The sequence below is a fragment of the Scardinius erythrophthalmus genome, assembly GCF_964197995.2.
Source record: "Scardinius erythrophthalmus genome assembly, chromosome: 8".
Classification (NCBI taxonomy): domain Eukaryota; kingdom Metazoa; phylum Chordata; class Actinopteri; order Cypriniformes; family Leuciscidae; genus Scardinius; species Scardinius erythrophthalmus.
In genome coordinates, this window is record NC_138228.1 from 43,570,689 (window position 1) to 43,589,238 (window position 18,550).

Here is an 18,550-nt window from a genome sequence, read left to right on the forward strand (position 1 = left end):
ACGAGGATTGGCTTTACCGCCCACATCCTGCTTCAATGCACCCACAGAAATGCACTGAGAGCATTAATGACTGGCGGGTCAGCACCCACGACACACGGCCGCTATTGGCGCACTCCAGAAAAAAACTGTTTTTAATTGATTTTCTGCTTACACATATAGAAGTAGCAAGAAAATGAATGGTCTTGAGACAAATTCTCAGCTTTACGGGCCTCACTTTTGGCTTTCATTCAATGGGAAAGTGATGGCTGACAGGAAATTATAGGGGAGGAATGGGGTTAGGCATAATGAAATATTACAGATTTTAACCAGCATACTTGCAGGAGCGCGATATGTTGCTCTCACTGTGTGTTATGTTCTACCAAAGATGTAGTGTTAGCAAAATTTATGCAAACAAAAAAATGTATAGGCCTAATGCCTAAGGTTTAATTTTTTTTTTTTTTTGCCCTTTAGTGCTAAAAGAAAGATTGTGTGTGTACTTTGAAAAAGAAGTACACTTTAGAATACTTTAAAAAAGATTACTTATTATGGAACTAACACTTTAAAAGAATTTACTTAAATATTTTTTTTTTCTGAAACACTCAAACACTCAAAAGACACAACACTGTGTTTTTTCAAGTACACTTAAGTGGCCTTTTATTTAATTGATTTTACATTATCTGCAAGTACAGTATTAAGCACAACTAAGCACACTTCTTTTTCTCAAGGATGTTCATATAGTTTGAAGATACGTTCTTGCATTGACACTGCCATAATTATTTCATTAGATATTTGAGTTTTTGTAAGTCGCTCCACTGCACGTGCTGGGACTATGATCGATCTGGGAAAAAGAGTGGAAACGATGTTCAGAATATTCGCCTAAACATTAAATATTTAATCTCAAACTACCTTTGTTTCCTCCCTGTACAAGAACGCAACGTCAAGCCTCAACAGAAACCCTGTCAGAACAACATGTCTGACTCGCTTTCATCTAACATTGTCTACAACTCTTCACTGAAGACATTTGTTCGTACATTTGCTCAGGGTGAGGAGACAAACATTATGTTCAACAAAAGCCCTCAGTAACTCCATCATCACATCATTCGTCCCTTTTCTCCTTGACCCAGGGTCAGAGAAGGTACTGAGAACGAGAATGATAAGGCCAATGCCAAAAGCCATTGATTCTTTTTTAATTAAAATCTGGTGTCTCCAAGGCCCTAGAGTAATTTTTGAGGAACCACCAGCTTATACATATGTGTGGTTAGGACCAGTTGTGATGATCCTTCAGCTAAATCATTCACATTCGTAACCCCCATCTGGCTCTTTTACACATATAAAGGCCCTTTACAATCTCACAATCTTGTGTTGTTGGATTTCAAGTAGGAGGAGGGGAATGTGCCTGATCAGCTGCCGTAGGTGTGAACGGTTTATGGCGTTTGCATTACAGCATGCTAGCTCTGGTTTTGTGTGTAATTTTCTTACATAACGCTTATGAAAAAGAAGTACACTTTGGCATACTTTTAAAAAGAGTATTTATATAATAGATAATCCATGGCTAGCTCTGCATTCAACTATTTTAACGTATGACATGGAGGCAAAGAATCTCCGCAAACCTGCATTAACATTTTTAATGCAGTTTAATAAGTTAATGCAGTTAACAACTGCGTTTATTTCATGGTCAGTGTGAACTGAATGTAATGGTTTCAGACACTTAATTGCTTGTTATTTACAATTAAATGAAAATGATATATAGTTTAAATTTATATTAAATGCAATTATTCGATTTTTTTTTTACCCCAGAAGGACTATTATGCAATTTTATATTTAAAATTTTATCATTGAAATATGATTAAAGTGTTTGCAAAATTAATAAAATATGTAAATGTACAGAATAACAGTTACAATTGTAATCAAGTACTTTACATGTGCAACTTTAGTATGTTCAACACATCAAAATAAGTGTACTTCTTTGAAGCATGTCAAAAGATTATTAAAAAATAATGATTTAAAATGTACTATAAAGTAAAACTTTAAATTTGACATTATTACAAAGTGCACTTTTTAAAAGTGTTCTTCAGCTTTAAAAAAGCAATAATGAAAGTATACTCTCTTTAAGTACACTTAAGTCTAGCCTTTTATTTCAATAATATTATATTATCTGCAATTCGTTTTTTAGAAATATATTTAAAAGTACATTACAAGTGCACATTTAATAATTAAGCACTTATTTTTTCATAAGAGAGCGCTTTAGCACAACGATCTGCAGCCTACTTCATATTAGCTAGTTTCTGAAGCACATCTACTTCATTAAATGTTTAGCAAGACAAGTGTGTGATGAAGCCCCCCGGGCTCTTTTTCCATTTGAGTACAATCACAGGTCCACAATCAAAATGTCTCATCCCCCACAATGCACCAAATTGCAGCTATATTAAGCCACATTCATTGGTTTTCTCCACATGTGAAGTCAGATGAATGAGAATAGAGAATATGGCTGTCCCGGGGGACGAGGATCGGGGCCCGGCCCCTGCAGTGAGTTCTCAAAGGACACTGGGGAGGTTATCTAAAAACCTCTATGCCCAAATCTCTCTGCACAGAGCGAGCTCCCGAGAGTCTTGGGAAAAAGCAAGCGGAGTGCCTATTGTTAAAGGCCGGTCCACAGTGAGATCTGATATTTGTGTGCTATTGCTTTTCTTTTTATCGTCATTATAGAAGTATGTCGTTATTCGCGAACCCTCACAGAATGTCCTTACCGTCAGGTGAAGTCGAGTCAAATTTTTCACAATACACATTGCTTCAAAGCAGCTTTACAGAAATTCATGATGCTAATGTTTCATATCATCATGCATTATAGTCAAATTAAGCAGATTAGAGTTGGGTGATAATATAGGCCTAGTTTGAATTCTGTGATGATACAAGCAATCAAGCAGTTGAGATATGCTATAGCATATATCGCTCTACACGAGTATACTGTATGTTTGCGGATAAGGATGGACATACTTATATTTCCAACTTTATATAAAGAGCAGCAGTTACATTTTGTGACGAAATTAAAATTCAGGCAGTTGAGATATGCTATTCAGTATATATTGCCCTACATGAGCATGCTTTATGTATGCGGATAAAGATGGACATACATATTTCTATCATGACAACTCTTTTGGAAGATTTTTAGCAAGGTAATAGATATGACAATGTTCTTATATTTGATCTTGGTGGAATAGATCTTCTACGCTGCTGCTGCTGCTGATATTGCTGTTGTTGCTGCTGAAGTATAAGGACTTGCCACTGCCAATACACACACTGATATGCTGCTGTGAGCATGTAAGACATACTGCTGCTGCACAAATAGCATAATTACCCACAGCAGATCTATACAGGTGGAGCTGGGGGAGGTGGAGGGTTTCAGAGGAACCTCTCTGAAAGTGTGCTACAAACTGCTGTAGTAAACGCTAACCAGCTATGAAAATGTTGAGAAGTAAGCTCTCTGGCTGCAGATGCGATAGGAACCAATGAGCTTGTGCCATGTAGTAAGCATGTGACATGTAATAATGTCATCAGTTTGCGTTAAGGACCCATCAGCCTGTGCCATCTAGAGTTTCATGACAGAACTTGATATATATTCACCTTTACATAAAGACCTGGGCAACATTCTCCAACAAAGTAAAATCAGGCAGTTGTGGTTTCTCATTGAGTGCATATAAGAGTCTATATGTATGCAGATAAAGTCTGATATAATATATATCCGACTTTATATATAGAGCTGTGCGATAATACAGTTTACATTTTTGCGATGATATAATCACACAGCCGAAATTTGCTATATATTGCTTTATGCGAGTATACTCTATGTATACAGGTAAAGTAGGATGTATATCCAACTTTTAATGTATCGCTGAACAATAATATAGTTACATTTTTCCAACTATATAACAATCAAACAGTTGATATTTCTATATAGTACATACTGCTTAACGTGAGTGTACTCTATATAGTACATGCTTAACGTGAGTGCACTGAATGTATATACTTAGTACTCTGTCTGATGGACTGTTTGGAATGGCTGGTCTTTTACCCACAATCCCCCATGGTCTTTTGCTTGCCAGCTGAACTCAGGCTCTCTTCCTCCTCTATTTCTCCTGCCTGGAGACTGCGTGACGGATCATGCTGGGCCAAATCCTTGGAAGTGTGGGATTTACTGCTGACTAAGGACTCGTTTGACGAGCTGAGGGGGTGGAGGAAAGAAAACGAGGGGGAAAAGGGAAGATATTGTTAAATATTCTGTAAGGACAGTTGCTTTGCTGCATAAGCGAGAGAGATCCAGGGTGACACAAACATGTGAGGATCTGAGATTTGCTGTCGACCAGCATCACATGTTCACTCAGTCAGTTATAATGGTCATGCAAATATAATATCAGCAAATAAATATAAAAATATCAGTTGCCCTGCTCACGCTGTGCTTGTTTTTCATTGTAATTGTGTTTATGGATGCATTAGCAGCACTTGCCTGTTAATGGAACATTACCTGATAATTCGTCTTGTTGTCTTTTCCCCTGAGAGGTGTGATGTGCGTTCGAAGACTTGCTGTTAGTAAAAGCCATGGCAGAGGACACTGCTGTATTTATGAACTGCATTCACACATTGTGTATAAATATAAGGATATTGGATCTACTTTATGAAACAGAACCTCCATGTTTGTCTCCAGTGCAATGGAAAAGAGTGTGGCTATTTTTGGAAATGGAATACTAGAGTTGCGTTCACACCATGTTAAAATTACCGTAATTGCGAGATTTCAACTTGTAAAAACCTTGTAGAACTCGTTCATTACAAGTAGAACTCGTAAATTACAATTACCGAGAGCTCCGACTTGCACCATGTGGACCACTGCAGGTTCTTTTTTCCGTTGATAGTGTTGCCATAGAAATGCATAATTTCGAATGTGAACAACTCAGGTAGAACAAATACTAGCTTGTATGCTATACTGCCTACTGTTTTTTAAAAGTCTTTAAAATCAGGGTCCCAGCGAGTCTTTAACAATTTTGGGGATGGAAAATCAAGATTTGTGATAAATAAATGCGAGCACTGCAAGTTTAAAATCAAAACGCTACTCTACAGGCTTGGTGTTTCAGTGCAGTTGCAATCACTGAATACCACACGTTAATGCCAAGCGATTGCTCATAATCTACTGTTGATGAATTATGACAATGTTTACTTTATGGTGTTTATATTGTAATATGTTGTATATGGTAGTGCATATTTGATCTCCTTCATCTTTTTGAATGAGCAGCTACAATTGTAAAGCATTGATATTTCAAAATAAGAGTCCTTGTGCATTTTGGGCTTATAAAAGTCCCGTATTCTGCATTCTTGTGGCTTCTATCAGGGATGCCCCATTACATGAAAGAAAAGACTAAGAACATAATTTAACATATTCAATATATTGATTTTACTAGTATTGGTACAGTAGTCTTTTTATGCCTTTATTCAAACACATCGTATCAGCAAAATCCAATATCGATCAACCTCTAATTCATATCCTGTTTTGCAGTTAAATGTGTGCTCCAGCTTGTTTAATTAAGTTCAAGAATCTGAGATACACACAGAGACTGTATGGGTTTGTTTTGTATGGACACATAGTGTTCATTTTATTTGTGCATTTAAAAAATGTCTTAAAAGTAATAAATTAGACTTGCAGATACCCTGGTTTCAAACAGTATGCCTTTTACAACAGTTTACAACAGCTCTATGCTATGCTACACGACCTCTTTGCATTGCATGTTTAATTCAGTGAATTGTGTCATTGCCTCTGAGATAAATATGGTCATGTGCAATTTTATTTATTTATTTTGATCTTCTGCCAGTCTGGTCAAGCAATAGGTAAAAAAGATGATCATGGTTGATTCATTGGAAACATCTTACAATGGAAATGGAATGGGATTTTCAGTAGCCTATAGGCTTTCCAGGTTTTCCATAGCTCTGTTCCCAAACCTGGAGAGCTGGCTTTCTGTCAGTGTTGCGTTGCCAAGTCCACGGTTGTGCCGCGGAATTGGGCTACTTTTAAGTTACATTTTTTTTATTTCCACCCCCTTATGTACAATTTTGGTGCTCCAACACTACCAGATGTACAAATTCAGTGGAGAATTCATTTGCCAGATGGAGAGACGCATTCGGCTATTTCTGGGCCACTTTTGACTGGCCATTGGGCTACTTTTGTTGCACAGACCTGGCAACCCGGCTTACGGTCTCTACTGCCAACATAGGCAGCTGTCTTTCAAGACTGGATCTTAAATGAAACAAAAAAATAATAAGTGACCATATCTGGAATGCTCTAAACAGGCATACAATCATCCAAATAGTGCTACTCAAGTGAGGTGCATTGATTTAGTGTTAGCATGTCGCTAATGGCACAAAACTCTATACGCATGAGCTTAAAGGCACAATATGTAACTTTTTTGCTTTAAAAATAGCAAAAATCACTATATCTATGTTATATATTTTTTTTTAGTTGTGTACTTACATTATCCCGACTGTTTCCAACAACTTTCAAACCAGGAGAAATTTGTAATTTAATTCGAGAAACGTCCCGTTTCTTTATTTCCGTTTTGTCGCCATCAATGGCGTCATATCTGCGTTGTCCCTGGTTTCCGCTCGTGCTGCCATGGCAACCAGAACTATGAACCAGAGCCGTCTGATAGTAACCAAAGCAACTGACGTGGACCACTGTGTAGTTCGCAATGTCTATTTGCACGCTGTTGTTGTTTCGTTCAAATGTTATGGACCGTGGCAAGAAGACTTTGGATAAAAAAGGAGAACTAAAACGAGAGTCAATATCAGCGCGGCGTTTTCGAGATGCCGAGAGCTCCCATAGACAGTATATAAACGAGAGCTCCACGTCCGAGACTTCGACCGCTCCTACATGTACTTTATTAAACAGGTGAGCACATTTACATAAAACTAATCAATGTTATATAGTTCAACAATGATAAAATGTCAGAATATGATCTGTATGTTATTCTAATGTTGATCTAGCTTACTGCAAGTCTCATACAGACAAACTAACACATACATTTCAACACATTTAAATGCAGTTTAGTGTGATAGTGTAATGTTAGACCAAGTGAAACAGCGCTGCGTTACCTCACAAGTTTAATATGTCTAATAAACTGACCTGTGAGTTGTAATTCTGCACTTGCGTGTAGTTCGGTAGAATGAAATGTCCATATTCCTTTTATATCCGCGGGACTCGCGTTGCGTGTGGAGCTGACAGCTGTCTCTTAGCAATCCCGACCTGCTTCATATCACAGTCATGATAAAAACATTGATGTATTCACTCATCCATAAACATTATTTGATTGGTCGGCTTGACGTTGACGACAAGATCCATAATTCTTAGCAAATGTTGCGTCATCAAACTACGCCTTTGTTATTGTAAATAGGTTAGCGACCCCTAGTGGCGAAAAATTCCATACTGTACGTTTAATGCACTGCTTTGTGAAATTGCCTTGTCCATGAAATACACAATTGATGCTACCTTAGACTTAGCCAAAATAGGATTCGAAACATGTGCACAGTTAGTGAATAATGCAAAAAATATTATGCCATACTGTGGCAGTACTTGAGAGGCCATATGTCTGTCTCAACTACATCATAAAAGCCCTCATACCCTTCAGTCAGCTTCTTAAGACTGATAGCTATTAAAGGGTTTAATGTCATATATGTGCTGTTGTTTGTAACACTATTCATTTCTTATTGTAAATTATTCAGTTTGCATGTTACCTAGCCCTGTGGAAACTGTGTTGGAGGAGTGTTTGGACAGAAGAGAAATTTGTATTTTGGGTCTGCTCTGTATGCTGTGTGTTTTCCTTTGAATCTGTCTGTCTGGTTGCTGAAATCTGGAGGGTTTTTATCTACCCCCAGGGATTTAGATGCTCCAGCTACTTTAGCGAGCTTTAGCCCTGTGGGACTTTCATCGTCTAAATCGGATTCATTCACAAAGTCCCTTGTCCTACAGATTTCCTTTCATTTAAAGCTGAGAAACAGTCAATAATGCAACTTGAGTGACAGTTACCTGATTTATCTGTTGTATGACTATTATAATTTAAAATAACAGAGCAGATAGTGCCCTTTACATCCACAGACACACCCCAGCTGTCACTGACCATTTTATGCCTTAACGGCCCAGTGAACTTTACTCAACCTCCCAGCACCATGCAGCCATTTGAGTTTTAGCACTGTGTCATAAAACTGCATCGACTCTGGATGGACGATGGTGCCTTTTGCTTTTTAATCCTTATGGGCCAAATCAATGTGTTTTGTTACAGCTCCTTATCGGTTCGGGGCAGAAGTCGGTTTTAAGGCTTCGGAGGCGGTTTATAGCCCTGCCTATGGTCTGAATGGACGTGAGGCGAGTGGCGGAAGGGGGGATTCTCCATTAGAAGAGCAATAAAACTCAATAATCTTCCCATCGGAGTGCAGTATTGCCACAGGCTAAACACAGACAGGCAGCGTAATTAACTCTAAGCAGCCTTCACAACTGCATAGATCTCTTTAAATAGAGGAGCTAATGGCTATTGGGCGCTGATCTGATTTTGCCATTGGGACCTGATGGAATTGCGCTAGGGAGGTATAGGAGAATTTGAAAGTGGTGAGGAGAGGGAAAATGAAGAGAAATTGGGTGGGAGCCAATTATGATTCCTGCAGGATGCAATGCTGACAATGAATTGAGCACAATCGAGTCACTTGCTTCAGATAGTCAATGAAACAATCATTCATCACTGTAACTGATAGATGGAGTTTGTAAGCTGAGAGGTGCCAATTAGTTTTTATTTTATTAACTTTTGATGTAATTATTTTGGTTCATCATTTTACCTCTATTCACAAAGTTCACTTTCCTTTGTGCCTGAAGGAAAGACAATTTTGTTTAAGATGTATTTTGGAGCAAAATGTGTAGTTTCTAGCTTCTCAAGGCTGGTTATTATCTGGTCAGAGATGGTCATTAGTTGTTTTTCCAAAACATGGCTACCAGTCATGTTGGTTTTGTCACACTGTAAAAAGTTTAACTATTATTTACTCAATTTTATTGGTGAAACATTTTTACACTCAAAAAAATTGAGTAAATTTTAAAGCTGTGAAATCAATGAAATATACTGTATGAATTGAGTAAATGCAAGTAAAAAAATTAAGTAAATCTGAGTAACTGCATCTGGTACATTAACAAATAAAATTGAGTAGAAATAATTTAACATTTAAACATTAAAAAAACAATATTTATGAGTAATATTAACTGTTTTTATTAATGAGTAATATTAACTTTTTTATTTTCTCTAAACCTTTGTAAAAATAGTACTCCAGACAACCACCATTATACATTACATTGGCCTTTATTTTCAATGAGTACAGCAATACAGCACATTTTAGACTGTTTTTTCATGTATACAATATTGCCTGCATTTAAACTTATTTAACAAGTAAAAATGAAATATTTAAACATTCAGGTAGCCAAATTCAAGTGTAATCAACCACTCTGTTATCCAATATCCACCGAATCTGCGCTGGTCCTCGTGCCGGAGACAGACTCGCGCTCTGCGGGTGAACTTTGAACTTCATACCGCCGTCTTGCATTTCACTCACAGTCACTGTCTGAGGCACAGCCGAAATATACTGCGAGCGACTGACATAACCTGCCAATAAACAAAAAGTGATAGTTCTGAGGACATTTTATCATCCAAATGATAATAATTATATTCATTATCATTATGAAAGTCAGTCATGTGTTTATGCAAAGCGTTTCAATCACGCAAAAAGACAAACGCGGCTCTCGTCTCGTTTAGGTGTCGAATTACGCCTCTGTAGGCTATGTTGTTTTGCATTAAATATGATTTAAAGCACAGTAATGATTTTATAGATAAAATAAAACATACACCAACCTGAATTTCACAGTGAAAATGCACCAAATCTGCGACGCTGAGAAGAGAGCTGTTGTTCTTGACTGGAGAGTTCAAACAGCCACGCTCACTCCAACCGTCGAGTTTTCGTCACGTCAGAGGGTGGGGGAGGGGGGGCATTGTTTTAATTGAGTAAACTTACTCAATTTTAAGAGCGTGTTAAATATATTAATAATATTGATTTGAATTAAGTAATTTTTTTGTTTCTTGAAACAGATCAGTTTAATTAAACATTCTCAAATATTTTGATAGAAATTTCACATATATATTAAGTATATTATAAAGAAATAATTGGTTAGTCAAATACTAAATTATTTTATTGAAAAAAAATTAAATATATCTGTAAATTTTAGATAAAATTAACTGTTGGATTTTTACTCAATTATTTTGGTATGTTTAACTCAAACAATCAAGTAAACGATATACAGAGATTTTATTAAGTTAATAAAGTTAAAAATTTCTGTAATATTTACTAAGCCACAGAATAATTTTTTACAGTGCAGCAGGGCAATTGCTAACAAGATCAATTTAATATCTCATTTTTTTCTCCTAGACAGCATGAGATCAGCTAGATGGCAAATGGAATCTTTCTCCTGACTTCAGATGTTTCTCCTGAGAACAACACACCAGTAATCTCGCATAAATTTCCTCTAGAATTTCAATGTCAACAATTGTCCCTCAGAAAAATGTTCACATTTTCACAAAATTGGCTCCCAGAATATTTTATTGTATATATATTTGAATATACAATAGTCATTGCCAAAATCGCATTTTTCTCAGCTTTTTGTTAAAATTGTTGCTTTATATTATTACATTTACTCATATTCAAGTGTTGATAAAAAAAGAAGGGATGAAGCTAAAACTTTTTTTTTTTTTTTTTTTTTTTACATCTAAGCGATGTTGGGCGAAGTCACTTCTTGTTGACGTTCAAAGTATTGTCAAACAAAACGGAGGCTAGCTCGATCCCCCCTCCTCCTCATCCCGTCCCCTCCCCTTCCCTTCTGTGCTTCCTGAAACAGTCATGAACCATTTAGAAAAACCAAACTGGATTTACCCACCTGTCCAGCAAAAACAGAGCCACCTGAATTTCGGATTGTAAGCCCTTCTGCCAACGGAGTTCTCGCCACCTTTTGAATGCTTTTCTGATGTAAATTCTCGTCTCTTTGGTCGTGTGTCGGCCATATCAAAATTCTCAAGAATATAAATTTTTAACGTTAGTCGTTGTCGTTGTCTAGGACATCTCTCCTCTAGCTAACTTCCCTCTTCATGGTTCTCTCTCCCTCACTCCCCACACCCCCTCTTCATGTGCACGTGCACTAACCCCCTAACCCCCACCCCCAAATCATTCTTGTTGGTAATTGGCTGGAACACTGTTTGTTATGTTTCATGGTCCAGGCTGGGCCAGTTTGTTTTTCTTGCTGTTTGTGGAGCCTGTGCTGTCTACAGAGACTGCGTTTTTTTTACAGTGTGTTCAGGGGACAGGCAGCTAGCGGATAGTGAGGAGATCTTTGCTGTATGTGACAAAAAATGTTTTGGCCTAAAAAACGAGTGACATCGCTTAGAGCACCTTTAAGTAGAGGCTCAGTTCTTTCTTTTTCAGTTCTTAAAACTCTTTCAAATTGTCAATGACTACATTTGGACCGGATTCAGAATGATGATAAAAACATAGATGGAGTAGATCGAGTCAACCAACTCCCCTAAAGCTTTACAATCCTATATCTCGTTGTGGGTCGACATTTCATTCGTAGGCAGTTTTGATTCATATGCTGTTTAATGTTTGATGATTGATTACATGTGCATAAGCAATACTTCTATCACTTGTTTCTGTTTTCTATCACTTTTTTCTGTTTCTGCATTATTATTTCCGATTATCTGTAACAGCACCCTCTACAGCATAACAGTGAAAACATGGATTGCCGTAAAAACTCGTCAATGGCGGGGCAGCGTTGTGTAAAAAATGATGGAAAATTTTGTCAAGTTAAAGATCAGAATCATTAGGTCAACTGTCTATGGTTGCCAGGTAACTGAGCACAGTTATATAAAATTCAATTGATATGCGGTCGCAAATGTGTGTATATCAGCTGTTTTATAACTGCTTTGAATGTTCCTCATGCAATCAGATTTTACAGCTCAGGAATATCTCTTTTTTCATGATCAAAGCACAGCAAGGTGTTGTAGGGCAGTTTTCAGATGAAATCCGCATTACAAATCATTTTTAATTACAGAACATTTATATCCTCTGTACAATTCCTGAGAACTGTGTTTCACACTGGGCAATGTCACCTTCACCTGTCTGTGATGTTATTTTAAAAGGGAAATATTGGGGGCAGCTCATGTTCATTCCACTTCAAACATGTTCAGATACTATCAGTGGTGACAATATTCCACAGTAAGTGCACAAAGGTCTTAAAAAATGGCAGAAAACGCCTGCTTACCCCCAAGCTCAGTTGCACTAGTGAGTTCCTCAGTATTTTTAATGGCAGGCATTTCAGGGCTGGTGTAGACTGCTATTTCAGAACGTCTCTTCATTGAGTTTTGTCGTGAATTGCATTAGCGCCATAGGAAGATAAAGCCATGTAATGGTGCATAAAGTGATGCAGATACGTTCATTAACCCGAGGGTCGGTCCTGAAAAGAGAACAGCCCGTTATCTAATGATGGTATTGTTCTACTTGAAGGCTGGGGCTGTTGTTTGTTGTTTAGCATTATTCACCGGAGCGTACATCCTTTTTTTTTTTCTTTACAGGCAATTTCTTCCCATCACAGCTGCAAATAGCAGGGGCTAATTCAGAGAAACGTGAGGCGTGTTCAAGCCATGATATTGTAATTTCCTCACATGCATTCTTACACATGTTTATATATTATATAGCTCTGTTACAAAAATCCAAGTGAGCTTCCTTTCTGTCTATCAACAGTACATGGGCAGCTGCCTTCTGAAAGTCTGTTCAGACAGGATTTGTTCTCGCTTTAAAAACAGTTAGACAGAATGCAATGATGTTGAATAGAGGGCATTGGTAGGCATATTGACCCTTGTGAACAAGAAGTGCACTTAATTGTATTGAATGTGCACTTGTAGTGTACTTCAAATCTTAAAAGTGTATTTGGTCACACTTTATGTTAGGTTGAATGATATAAACATTTTATATTGAATTAAATATAACTTTCATTATGATTTTTTTTTTTGTCCACCATCATTTTGACATTGTGATGTGTGTTCTGGGATTGGCTTCTTTGTGAAGGTGGTACTAGGGGTGTTCGATTCCTGTTTTTTTTTGAGTCGACTCAGATTCCAGACTCTAATGTTGGAGTTGACTCCATTTGTTTTTAATCAAAATAGGGTCAGGATTAAAAAATATAAGATAGCAGTTCTTATTACACATTTAATGTGTTTTCCCCCTCCTAAAAGTTTTAAAAAGTACAACACAAAACACTATACTTTTTATTTATACAGCATACTTTTACGGTCTAATTTAGACACATGATGGCATTATCTTGAAAGGATGAATGTCCACGTTGTTCTATAGAAAATACCAGCGTTCCTAATTTTGAAGACAGAAGTGGAACATTCTTTTATTATTGAAATGTTTAATAAAAAGAAGAGGTACGTGTAATTGAATTATCTGATCGCTTGCGCCAATCACAACTAATTGACTGGTTTGAGGCACTCACCACATCACGTCTTTACTGGGAGTCGATACTAGGAGTCGATTCCTGTCCTGGAGTCGATTTCGACACTAGAGCTATTGAGAGTCGAGGAATCGACTCTTTTGGAGTCTACACCCCTTCACTAGAAGGTACCCTAGAAGTCATCATACTTATGGAGCCTACCTAGACCAGCTCTAGCACCAGATGCATGGCTAGCTTGCTAGGTTTTGAAACAAACTCATGTTCTCCAGTGAGGAAGAGCCCTGAGGAACCAAGCAGTTGTTGTAGGTCCTGGCTATGTAGTTAGCTTAGTGACAGGGCAGCTGGTCTGATTAGAGTCTGTTTGCCTGACCTCTGTACCTCTCTAATGTATTCCTCAGTGAAGTGTCTTAGATTGAGAGCGTGTGTTGGCATAGCTGCATAATACGGAGCAGAGCCCGCACGCACACACAGATGTGTTGTTTGATTATGAAATTAAGAGCCTCTCCCCAGCTGCTGGACTTTTATTTGCCATCGCAACTCTTTGATTGACTGAAGATTGATTTGATGGATAGGAGCAGTCATGGCAGGTAACTAACAGAATCGGGCCTTTTGATGGGATGATTGACAGTTTTTTTTAATGCCGATGACTGATGAATTGTTTGACTGGAGATTAGATTCTGGTATGCATACCTAGAAAGTTTCTCCAGACCAATTCTATTTTTTTTTTCTTTGGAATTGATCACACATTCTCCAACGTTTATATGCATTACTGTTTAAAAAATGAATACTTTATTATTTCAGCAAGGATACATTAAATTGATCAAAAATACAGTACATTTTACTTGTACAATTTTTTTTAAACAAAAACATTCTAAAATTTGGTCACACTTTAGTTAAGGGTCCTCACTATTAACTAACGCTAACACTTTACTTGAAGGGGTGTGCATGAGACTGACATGACAGCTTCATAATCATGACAAGTGTCATTCGCTCAGTTATGTCATTTATAATGCAAAGATGACATTGTTTGAGATGTCTTTGTTATGACAACTTGACATTACCAAGACAACATAACCTGTCATAAATATGTCATAAACATGACATAGCAGATTAATCATCGAACTTAAGAAACTACTTAGCTTTATGGGTTAACATTACATTATATTTCTGACCACTTTATTTTCCAGTGGTACAACATGAATTTGTCATTAAAATGTCATTAAGTGTTAATACTCTGTCAAATTATTTTATAACAGTGTCATGAATATTTTTCTTGACCTCAACTACAGTGATACAAATTGAATTTGTCATTAAAATGTCATTAAGTGTTAATACTGTCAAATTATTTTATAACTAATACTGGAATACTGAAAAAAAAGTGGTCAGAAATATATTCATGACACAGTTATAATGGCCTCATGACAGCCAATGTCAAAACCAAACACATTACAGTTTAATGTAATGTTAACCCATAAAGCTAAGTAGTTTCTTAAGTTTGATGATTAATCTGCTATGTCATGTTTATGACACATTTATGACAGGTTATGATGTATTGGTTTATGTCAAGTTGTCATAACAAAGACATCTCAAACAATGTCATCTTTGCAAGTTTGCATTAAAAAAATACATAATTGAGCGAATGACACTTAATGACAATTGTCATTAACATAACATGCATTAAACCTCCTTCATATTCATGACATGTGTCATGTCATGATTATGAAGCTGTCATGTCAGTCTTACGCACACCCCTACAAGTAAAGTGTTACCATAAGGACTGATAAACAGACAATATCCTAGAAATATGTATGATAATAAGCAACTTATTAGTGAGAATTGGACCCTAAACTAAAATGTTGCCTAAAATTTAAACAAATGCTGTCTCTGTGAGCATAAGAGACAGACGTTTCTCAGTTACGTTAAACTAACTATATAACTAAATATAAATGAAAGCATAGTAATTTATAACAAATTTCTTTATAATGGTATATAATGTCATCATATCTCAAACTTGAACACACTGCACTGTGTGAATGGGATCATACTTCACGGCTACTTGTCCCTTGTTTTTTTTATTTTTTTTTTACAGAGAATGAGCTTGACTGTTGTTAAATCATTCAGAATTCAAGCTGCTATTGCAAACTGTTGTTTTAATATAACAACTTGAGAGTCAGTCCTGCTAATGAAAAAGGTTATCAGTCCAAACACTTTCTGTGTGAACGTAGCTTTTGGCCGAGACACTCTACCTCATTACGGTAATCTCCTCAGGGCAATAGTCTACCTGTCCCCCCACACTGTGGAGAGATATCGTTTCCCCCAGGCTTTAATGACTCTTCCATTATTTTCCACTCTGGTCTCGTAATGACCCCTTATGCTGTTTGGACACAAACTGGAGTGACAGCACTGCAATTGAGAGTCACAGGAGACTTCGAATACCGCACTCCACCTCAACTTCACAGGCCACAGATCCCCATCACGTCCCTCCCACAGCAACTGTGTCCTGTGATCAGTCTTGGAATTTTGACTGGGATTTAAAGCTCATGTGATCCACAGCACCACATTCAGAATGTCAGGTATTCAGATATTCAATTTATATAGCATTCCAGTGGTCTGTTGATAACTGTCTGTTGACTTGCTAACTAGCTTAAAGGAATAGTTAACTGGAAGCCATGATAATTTTATTGCAACCTATATGACTTTTTTATTCAGATATTTCGAAGCACCAGACAACATTGAACCCCACTGGCTTTCATTGGATGAACAACAAACTTTCTTCAAAATATCTTTTCAGTGAGAATTCCTTGGTCAACCAGCATTTCTATGGTGGTCTCCTGCTATGCCAGAACCAAACCAGCGCTAACCAGCCTTGACTAGCATTCACACAGTTGCCATACTAAGCATTGCGAATCCCCCTTTCATTTTTCTACAAGTGGTCTGTCTCCTCCTCCTCATACCGTCTCTGGCTTGCACGCTGATCACGCTTTCTCAGCTGGAGCTCTGAGATGTGCTATCCTCAGTTCAACAGGCTCTTGTTGTAGGTAGGAGGACACAATATGTCTCTGCATAGAGAGAAACAGTGAGAGATAAAGCACGTTTAATTTACAGCCAAACAGACGTGTGAGTCAGAGCTACGTGTTGAAGGGACGACATCCCGCAGAGCACAGATGCTGTATCTACTCATGATTTGTTCACCACACGGTCCTGAGTTTGACCTTTTCTCCACTCAACCTCAATCAATATCAATGATCTTGTTAAGTTGCATCCAAACAATCTGAAGTGCTTTTAAAAGCACAAGTTTAAGTGCTGGAAATGTTCCTTTTGATTTGTGACTCATTTTCTGTTAGTTTTTAGCAGCAAATCTAAAGTACCGTAGGCGTGTACAGATACATTGAGTTCACCCTTGCACCCGAGTTACATTGTAGCCTCAGTTTATGTAATATTTTATGTACAACAGAAGCTGCATATTAATGTGGTAGGTATATAAGGTTGAAAATATGTCTAACAGTTTTTATTACCTTATGTTTCAGGTTTCAGAGAGGTTGAAAGTAAAGGTTTCTCAGTGATTACTCAGCAGTCACGTCTTCTTGGCATCATAGATCTTCCAGGACGCATTCTGGTGAGTCATCAGTAGAGTTTTATATTTTAGCATTTGAAATATTATTATAAAGGCCTATACACAGTTTTTTTTTTCGATGAAACCCAGTGAAGCATCAAACTAACCCTGGCGCCATGATGTGCCACCGTTGCCACCGTTGTGAGGTTCAAACCTTTCAACTTTGAAACCATTGGCTCCTGATCTTTTGAAGCACCACTAAAGACTATACTATAGACAATTTTAATAATTATATGGGCAGTGTAGGGGTAAAATATTAGCAAGAAAAAAGTCAGATTTTTTGCATCTAAATACAATGAGGTGCAAAAATGGTGGGTGCATTAAAATTGTTTTTAGTATTTTGCATTATTTTTAATCTTATGACAATGAGATCATTTAGGTTTTGCAAGTTTTTCCTCTCAAAATTGAGACAATCATTGCAGCACTGTCATTGTGGAAATCGCAGAAATGCAAAATGAACCAGTCTCTCTCTGGGAAATGGCACCTGTGACTAAAATGGATGGACACATGAGATTATTTCCAAAATTTATTATGTTTTGGTGGCTTACTGCAAGGAGTAGTTCCAACCCATTTCCAAAAGCATTTTTGCAAAAATGATATTACGTTGCTACTAGTTTCAAAGTGAAATGTCCAGTGAGAGGTGCTAAAAAGTGCTGCTTCAATTTTCTCCGAAACAGATAAACATGACTGTGACGTTATTTTATTATGTGGATTCATGCATGTATCGCGGCAGTTCGGGAATGAAATGTCTGGTGGGTGGCGCTAAAAGGTTAATGTACTATCACATTTGAAAACAACGTACCACCTACACCAAACTCTATCCTAAACCTAACTGATAGTGTTTAGAAAATATATTTCCCGAAGCAACCATGCCACTTTACCTGGTTTTGCTCAGCTTTGAGCACTTTGTTTCATGGGACTCATAACTGAACACTGGACCAGGTGCGCTATAGAGCAAGTTTACTATGTCAGAAAAGCCATACATGTGGAGCTGGATATGTAATGCAAATATCAAAATGTATTAATTTACAAATCATGTACTATGGTAAAAGTGTTTTGAGGTGATAGTATTTTGTAATGAACTGTGCGATGACCCTCCTAGAAAATCCAGATTGCTGGTCACCAGCATAAGGTATGTTTTATGAGATGCTGGTTTGTTGATCCCCATCATTGGAAGCGGGAAAGCTGGTGGATCAGCAAACCAGCTCGGTTTTGCTTGAGAACAGCATGACTATGCTAGTCCACCAGCTTGACCAGGGGTGCATTTCCCGAAAGCATCGTTAGCCAACTATGGTCGCAAGTTCCGTCGTTATCAGCATAGTTCAACGATTTGGTGTTTCCCGAAACCATCGTTCCAACGAACGTTCGCAAACAGCATCGCAAACTTGTGTGGT

General features: G+C 37.4%; 1 protein-coding gene and 1 long non-coding RNA gene across 6 annotated transcripts in view; one reads left to right on the top strand and one right to left on the bottom strand.

The window, feature by feature from the left end:
* The window catches only part of large2 (LARGE xylosyl- and glucuronyltransferase 2), a 125,500-nt gene that overhangs the window by 56,039 nt on the left and 50,911 nt on the right, over positions 1–18,550 (top strand). For all 5 annotated transcript variants that reach the window (XM_081373298.1, XM_081373297.1, XM_081373299.1 and 2 more), the window contains one exon: positions 17,071–17,159. The gene's annotated coding sequence lies outside the window, so the exon portion shown is untranslated. The remainder of the gene's footprint in view (positions 1–17,070; positions 17,160–18,550) is intronic.
* LOC308694852 lies at positions 9,335–10,018 on the bottom strand. Its single transcript, XR_014030648.1, has 2 exons — positions 9,900–10,018; positions 9,335–9,653 (listed from the first exon to the last, which is right to left on the bottom strand). It is a non-coding gene; the product is annotated as an uncharacterized lncRNA (long non-coding RNA).